This window comes from Hemitrygon akajei, chromosome 16 (genome assembly GCF_048418815.1).
Source record: "Hemitrygon akajei chromosome 16, sHemAka1.3, whole genome shotgun sequence".
Taxonomy (NCBI): domain Eukaryota; kingdom Metazoa; phylum Chordata; class Chondrichthyes; order Myliobatiformes; family Dasyatidae; genus Hemitrygon; species Hemitrygon akajei.
The window spans coordinates 35,812,838-35,821,122 of record NC_133139.1 but is presented as its reverse complement, the minus strand read 5'-3'; the positions used below and the strand labels follow the sequence as shown (position 1 = coordinate 35,821,122).

Below are 8,285 nucleotides of genomic sequence, written 5' to 3'. Positions count from 1 at the left end.
AGGCCAGGAGTTGGACTTGGTTGTCAGAGGCAATTTGAGGTGCATGCTGTGAGGAGCATTTTTAGGTAGTGGGAGCTTGCCCCCCCCCCCCCCACCCACCCACCCACCACTCCTCGGCTTGACAACCTTGGAACCAGAAGATAGAGAAATCAATATTGATGCTGTCAGTTTGAAAACTACCAAGATGTTGCTCCTTGAATCTGTGTTTGGCCTCAGTGTGATGATAGAGGAGGCCGTGGACAGACACATCAGTGTGGAATGGAAAGTGAAATTAAAATGGCTAGCCATTGGGAGATCATACCATTTACAGTGGATTGAAGGAAGGTGCTCAACCAATCAGCATCTGGTCTCATTGATGTAGGGGAGACCACAGCAGGAGCACAGAAGTGAAGATTTACAGGTGAAGTGTTGCCTCTCCTGGAAGGACCATTTAGGGCCCTGAATGGAGGTGAAAGGATAATTGTAACAATTAGCAAGTTGCAGGGTTAAGGGTTTAAAGGGGAATCAGACAGGGGAGTCAAGGAGAGAGTGATCCCTGTGGAAAACAGGGAGGGGAAGATGTTTAATTACAACACGGGCTACTGTCAGTGTTTAACAAACAATTCTGGACATTGAGAGGATTGCCAAAATATAAGATGTGATATCTTTATAATGCTGCATTCTACAAAATAGTAAGCTTCACGTATATCTCACACCGATATATATAAATAAAGATAAAGGAAAGCGTATGGGTGCAGAGTGGGAAGCAGGAAAATTGCAAAAAGGTGAAGGGGCCTTTTAAAGGAAGGTGCCGAACTCTGCAATATTCATTGAGAAAATGTTCACAATGGCAGACGCTGAATACTTGTCCAGACGTTTGAGTTTCCTTGAACCAAGCTAACGAAGTCCTTTAGGTAGGAAAGGGGTGGGGAAAGGAAATGTCCAGAAAGAAAAATAAACTGGGAACACTGCAGATCGGTTTGCAGACGCTGCAACTCCCGACTCAATGCCCGCCCTTGCTCGCTGAGGCTCACACTTCGCTGCATCATTGGTCAAGTCAAGTGTCAATTATTTCCCCTCCCTCTGCCCTGTGGACCTGACAGATCCTCGCAAATTTGAAACTTTTTTTTCCCTCCTTTTCTTCCTCCCGGAATCAAGTTTCATACTCGGCCGAGAAGGGGTTCGGTCTGTCCCTGCGCCGGGCGTCGCATGTTTGATCACCCGCTGGAACCCAGTCCTTTAAAGCCGTCCGGAGGAAGCGGAAAGCTTCTTGGGGGGAAAAAGTTGCGAGGAGTTGGCTGGTCGCTGCGGCCGTCCGCGGTTTGAGGAAACCAGGTAAAGCAAACTGAGAGATTTCAGCGCAACAAAGAGGCTGGCTAATACGTAAAGGTAAAAATAAACGAATGAAGCAAATTGTTTAAATGTGTGTAAAATACAACTACAGGGGTTCAAAGTCTGTGGTTGCAGTGTTTGAGTTGGAAGTAAGCTAGTCTGTCCTCCCACAGACCAGAGAATTGGAAATTTGTGGAATGAAGGGGGTTTACCGTGCAGCCCACTTAAAATAACGACTTGTGAAGGATTGATTGATCTGCTTTGAGTCTATTTTCCACCCTCCATGTTTTACACAGAATTTCAACTGCTTTCTCTGTCCAAGAATTGTATTCCTCTCGTGTCATTAAAGTTTAAAGCAAATTATAACCATGCTTGCTTTTCTTTTATAATCATGTTACAAAATGCGTTCCCCTGAGGTGGAACCTGTTTACAGGAATGCCAATGTTCCTGTAACTTTAATGATCATTTGTCCTCACTGCATCAAATTATCGTGACGTGTGACTGAGCCAATCATCAGTGCAACAGGCGTTGGAGTGTTCAACTGCACCAATCAGACGAGAACGAAACCGGAGGCAGAGAGTTAAATGGTTTCCGTGGTAACGTGTAACAAACCTGGAGTCTGTGTTTCACCTGAACAATTCCACCTCCGGTTTATGAGACTCATATTTTCTTACGACTCGTGTTACACCGGGTATCATTGCCCTCCCTGGGTATTAAGTGGCCATTTGTCACGCCGTACATCATTAATCTCCTTAATGAGCAGGAATGTTAAAGTCAGTGAAACTTTCAGTATGAGCACTCTATGACTAATATACAACTTAAATTTGATGTCCTTAAATATGAAATCTGGAATTTAATTGGACCTTAAAGACTGCGATAGATGACATTAGATTCCTAATCTGCTCTTAGATTCAGGACAGATCTCTGACATTAATAATGTCATTCAGGAGGGGGGTGGGTGAGAGGAGCGATCGGGTTGAGATATTCCACAGCAACAATGCACATTCATTATTGGTGTTTACTGTCATATCAGATGTGCTAAGTTTGCCACAGGCACCCCATTGTCTTGGACTGACATTTGCTATGCCTTTGGCAACCCAAGTGACTTAGTTTCATTAGCAAAAAGAATTCTTTCATTTTGCTCTGACTCAATCCAATTTGGCACAAACTCTGTTTGCATTGGGCTTTGCAATCAATTTCAAAGGTGGGGGGGTCTATGGTTGTGCTTTGAACGCAGTTTTCCTCGTTTGTTTATCGTTCAATTTGTGTCTGGTGCCTCTGAATGGCTAATCTCTAATACACTAATTAACTTGAGGCCACTACCATGTATTCTTGATTTGTAGCCTGGAGTAAATGAACAGCAGCTGTTGAAAAAGTTGTGAATAATCACCAAATATTTGATTGTTAGTCCTATGATCTTGATCTGGAAAAATCTTTCTATATTTCTACAATTACTGACACTTGTACTGATATTGCCATTATTCACCTTATGTTGCCAGACGCTCTTTAGACAGATAGAACAAAAATTGGTGGAAGAACTCAGCAAGTCTGACAGCATCTGTGACTGGTCCAGGTGAAAGGTTTCAACCTGAAGGAACTGCTATTCATTTTCTTCCACGGATGCTGCCTGACCCACTAAGCACAGCAAAAGTTGTGTGCATTGCTCCAGATTCCAACATCTGCAATCTTTGGATAAGCGATAGATCTTGTACTGTGGACAACAAACCAGAAGCTTTGTTTTATCTTGGAATCCTATTCCGGGGTGTAGAAGCTAACAGATGTCTGTTTTATTTTTAACTGTTCCAGTTGAGATCAACATAAACTTCTTTTCAGTTTCACATCTCAGCACCACGTCAGAAACTAGATTTACTCAGTGACTCATTACTAAGAATCAATAATTGCATGTAGTAATTTTTCAGAGCTTTGCTGTAAACAGAAGATGCTGGAGACACTCATCATGTCAGGCAGCAGATAGGAAAAGGGAGACAGAATAAGTTGAAGACCCTTCATTGTTAAAGCTTTCTCTGGAGCAAAACTGACTTCTGCCTTTGTTATAAACCGGAATTGCTTCCCTCTCTGGTCAGTGAACCAAAGTATTTTGGAAAGTTTTTGATATGTCCTGTTAGTCATCATCAAAAACTGTTTATCTTGACTCCCATCTGGAAATTTTCCATATTTCCTCATATTCTGAACTTCACTGTATAATGATCCCATGAGTGCCCGGTGATCTGTATATGTTTGTATATCCCCACAGACACTCTGGGATGCACTGCACTGGGCTTTCTAAAGATACTCAGAACATACAGTTGTTAATCTGGAGCTTTTTACAATGTCTCCCCATAGCCATTTATTTTCATGCTGGTGAATGTCAGCAAGTTGCCCATAGGAAATCATTGGATAATTCAGCGGCTGCCTTTTGGGTTATGCAATTATACAGAAATCACTTCTTAGCCTGTTCCTGTCTTCAGCCAATATCTGCCTTCTGTGTAGCAATAGTACAGGGGCATTGGTTTAGAAACAGTGATTCAGCCCAGAGTGATTGAGACCCCAAATATTGCAGTCAGAAACTCGAGCGAGTTAGGAATCAAATGTGGGATATTTAGGTCTCTGTATCCAGCATCACTTGTGGTTGCGTTATTGAAGGGGCCATCTGGGAAAATGGAATGGGTAAAAGCACAGATGCTAGCTGTGTTTGCTAAAAACATTTTTCTTCAAATTTCTTTATTTGGGTAAGTGTCAGTTGTTCATTTATTTACATACTTGGCCCTGAGTCAGAGATTTTGCTCATCCAAATTCCATTATGGAATCTAAGCAGATACTCTAGTAATGTGGGAACAGTGCACCATAATAGCCACCGGTTTCTAGACAAGGTGATAAACCACGGACCCTTAAGTTTAAAAAAAAAATCAAGAGTTTGTCATAAGGCTGAGGCATCCATGCAGCCATCCAGTGTGCTCTGGTGTTTAGGTGATTCCCAGGGAATGATTCAGCTGCTTTCCATGCTAAGCCCATTTGCTTCTGGTATTACTAAGCCGTGTCTGTCCCCAGTACCAAGGGGAGGGTCAGCTTGGGTTCCGAGATCAGTTACTTCCAACTAGTTCAAATATGTTTTACTTCCAGATCTGGGTGCAAATAAAGAATTATTTGCATTGATTTGAGGAACAACAGGTAACAATTTCTTGACTAATTCTTTTCACTTGTTCTCTGCCAATAAAATGATTAATCTAGTCATTTTCTTGGTGTTGATTTTGAAAGCGAGCGCTGGTGAAAATTGGTTGCTGCATTTTTTGCAATACCATATGACTACATTTTGAAAGTACTCTGGCTGTTGAGATTAGTGCAATATCTGGAAAGGGATATAATAGGAACAATATGTACAGTGGATACTGGTTAATTGGGACACACCAGTAAATTTTAGCCCAATTAAGCAGCTGCCCCAAGTAGCCGAAGTTTCATGGAAATAGTTAACAATATATTTTTAAAAAAAGACAAATTATCTTCTAGCTGAGCCTTCCTGGTCATTGGATCTCACTGTAGGTCGTACCCAGCCAGTCTGCTGGAACTGACTTCACACGCTAGGACAAACATGTCCTACCTCAGCAGCGTATAAGACCCCCAGCTACCCTCACCCAATTTAGCCCGTGCTGTCGCTTGCAAACTGCTACTTGGAGCTACAGGTGAGAGCTGAGTGCTCACTGGGAATCAAAGATGACATTCAAGATGATTATTGATACTTTCGAATTATTTGTGGTTCCTAAGCTGTCGAAGTAGTTAAATTCTTCCATTTTCACTCAGCCATTTCTGGCACTTCCAAGTCTGAGCGCTTGAAATCGCAGTGAGCAAAACAGTTCTGAATTGTCTAACAGCTATTTCTCTCCAACTATCAGTGACATAAATCACTGCACAGGCATATGCAACTGACGCTATTTAAAAACTATTTGCTCTAAGCTCAGTGTGGAGTCTAACGGGCACATGACGTGCATGTCATTGATGCTAGTTAGAAAATGTTCACCAACGTGTTGTCTCAAATAAATGAAGGGAATCTGAGCCATTCTCTTGATTTTGTTTTTGTTCTGTAAATGTTGTCCCAAATAAGTGGCTGTCCCAATTAACCAATGGTCTAATGAAGTGGAATCCACTGTATTTGAAGGATACTTACCGTAACGCTAAAATATATTTATTTAATCTGCAAAAAGACCCACCTATTTTCATACAGCTACTGGTGTGTCCAGTGGTTTATCACAAATAATAATAGAGATGCAGGAGATTACAGATGCTGAAATCTGCAGCAGACAGTAATAGTCTTCCAGCTGCAATCAACTATGTGAAAATAAATTCTTCCAGGGTTGAATTCAGGGCGGATGCATGGAGTTATTTTTGAGATGCAGTGTGGAGACTAGATTTAAGGTTACAATGAGAGCTGGAGGCAGTAAGCATACAGAACTCAATAGGCCTTCTGTTCCTTCCCAGAAAAAGTTACATTATTAACCCTGACACAAGCAATTCAAAATGTGTAATTTAAAAGGAAAAGGAATAAAAAGGAATTTTTATTTATAACTTTCAACAATCTTGCAGCCACTGGCAACAATGCCACCACATTCTCAACGTTCCTCTTTTCATTGCCCTCTACCACCGCACCTCCCCTGGTATGAGTTTCGGATACAAGAACTATAAATTATTATATCTAGTTTTTATTAATTTACAGACAAAATCCTGGATGTTTACTGATGATGGAAAGTAAAACCTGAAACACAAGCAATGCAGATAAGAGGGAGAAAGCAAGCCAAAGATCTGATTGTGCTGAAATGTGTTTAACAAGCTGCGAGGAAGCTTCAGGGAGCTGGTGCTGTTGGCGAGGCAGAGAGATTTGAAACAATGTGTGCATGTTTGTCAATGAAGTTAGAGATTATGGACAAGGAAATGTGGCTGAAGCTAGTTTCTAATACCATAGGTCAAAGCTTGAAGGGAAGAGGGTGCAGTCAAATAGTGGAAAACACTTTTTTAGTGGAATTGATTCACATGTATGTCAATAATGGAGGTGAGAACGCAACCAAAATCAAATTTCCTTGAGCCTAAGGACTCTATTGCTGGGAATGCACAAACACATAACACACCATAGAAACAGAACATAATAAACTTTTCAGCCTCTGCTGTCTGCTGCTAAACAGGGACACGTCCTTCTCGGTGAATGTGCTATTATATTGCAAACACGAGGAAATCTGCAGATGCTGGAAATTCATGCAACACATACAAAATACTGGTGGAACTCAGCAGGTCAGGCAGCAACTATAGGGAGAAGCACTGTTGATGTTTCGGGCTGGGACCTTTTGTCAGGACTAACCGAAAGAAGAGATGGTAAGAGATTTGAAAGTGGGAGGGGGAGGGGAAAATCCAAAATGATAGGAGGAGACCGGAGGGGGTGGGATGAAGCTAAGAGCTGGAAAGGTGATAGGCAAAAGGGATACAGAGCTGGACAAGGGAAAGGATCATGGGACAGGAGAAAGAAAGGGGGAAGGGAGCACCAGAGGGAGAGGGAGAACAGGCAAGGAGTGATTGTGAGAGGGGCAAAAGAGAAAAGGGATAAATAAATACATACATATATACATACATACATAAATTAATAAATAAGGGATGGGCTAAGAAGGGGAGGAGGGGCATTAACAGAAGTTAGAGAAATCAATGTTCATGCCATCAGGTTGGAGGCTACCCAGGTGGAATATAAGGTATTGATCGAAAAGTTGAAGGGCCAAAGAAATAACAGGTGGGGAGCAGTAAGAAAGCAGGATCTCCCATTGGCCACACATTTTAACTCCACATCCCATTCCCATTCCGATAAGTCAACCCATGGCCTCCTCTACTGTCAAGATGAAGCCACACTCAGGTTGGAGGAACAACACCTTATATTCTGCCTGGGTAGCCTCCAACCTGATGGCATGAACATTGATTTCTCTAACTTCCATTAATGCCCCTCCTCCCCTTCTTACCCCATCCCTGATATATATTATTTTTTTTCCTTTTATCTCTCTCTCTCTGTCCCTCTCACAATCCCTCCTTCCCTGCTCTCCATCTCCCACTGGTGCTCCCCCTCCCCCTTTCTTTCTCCCTAGGCCTCCCATTCCATGATTCTCTCCCTTCTCTAGCCTTGTATCCCTTTTGCCAATCAACTTTCCAGCTCTTAGTATCATCCCTCCCCCTCCTGTCTTCTATCATTTCAGATTTCCCCCTCCCACTTTCAAATTTCTTACTATCTCTTCTTTCAGTTAGTCCTGACGAAGGGGCTTGGCCCAAAACGTCGACTGTACTTCCTATAGATGCTGCCTGGCCTGCTGTGTTCCACCAGCATTTTGTGTGTGGTGATAATATATTGAATTTCTTTGATCAACAATCTTTATTTTGTGATTTTTTTTCCTCCCTCCTGGTGTTTTGAGCTTGCTCCTATTTTCTCTGTTGGCTAAGATCATAACTCCAGCAGCAGCACTGAAATGACTATGAGAAAGCAAAAGCTGAGATTGGCAGTTTTCAGTCTGTTGCTGACTTTCCGCGGTATCTGGGAAGCTATGTGTGGCCTGCAGAGTGAAAATAGCTTATGCTGAGTGAGAGTATGTGTTTGTTTTTGACAAGCCACCTGGGCATCAGACAGAGCAAAGGCAGATAACACGGGCCTGGCCAAGATGCTGGTGATAAATTTTTTTTCAGTGCACTGACTGCACTGAAGGAGAAAGAAATTGCATTTCAAATTTCAAGATTGTTTATTCTACAGGAGAATAAAGAAGAAGAAAATGATTTTTACTCTGGATCCAATGCACTGTAGAAATAACACAATAACCAGATAGTACACACCAACAAAACCAAAAGGAAAACACAATAAGTAGAAAAGTAAAAGCAATTCTATAAAACACAATGTACAAGTAACTATTGTATACACAGACTGATTGTATGTACATAAGTGACACTAGCTGATGTGTATGGAGTGG

At 41.9% G+C, this 8,285-nt stretch overlaps 1 protein-coding gene across 2 annotated transcripts in view; it reads left to right on the top strand.

The window, feature by feature from the left end:
* Positions 1 to 1,048: 1,048 nt before the first annotated feature.
* Positions 1,049 to 8,285, top strand: part of tnfaip8l1 (tumor necrosis factor, alpha-induced protein 8-like 1) — a 57,321-nt gene continuing 50,084 nt past the window's right edge. The window contains exon 1 of one of the 2 annotated variants that reach the window (XM_073069510.1): positions 1,049 to 1,314. The gene's annotated coding sequence lies outside the window, so the exon portion shown is untranslated. Of the gene's footprint in view, positions 1,369 to 8,285 lie in introns of both variants that reach the window. The other variant, XM_073069511.1, reaches the window with a different exon arrangement.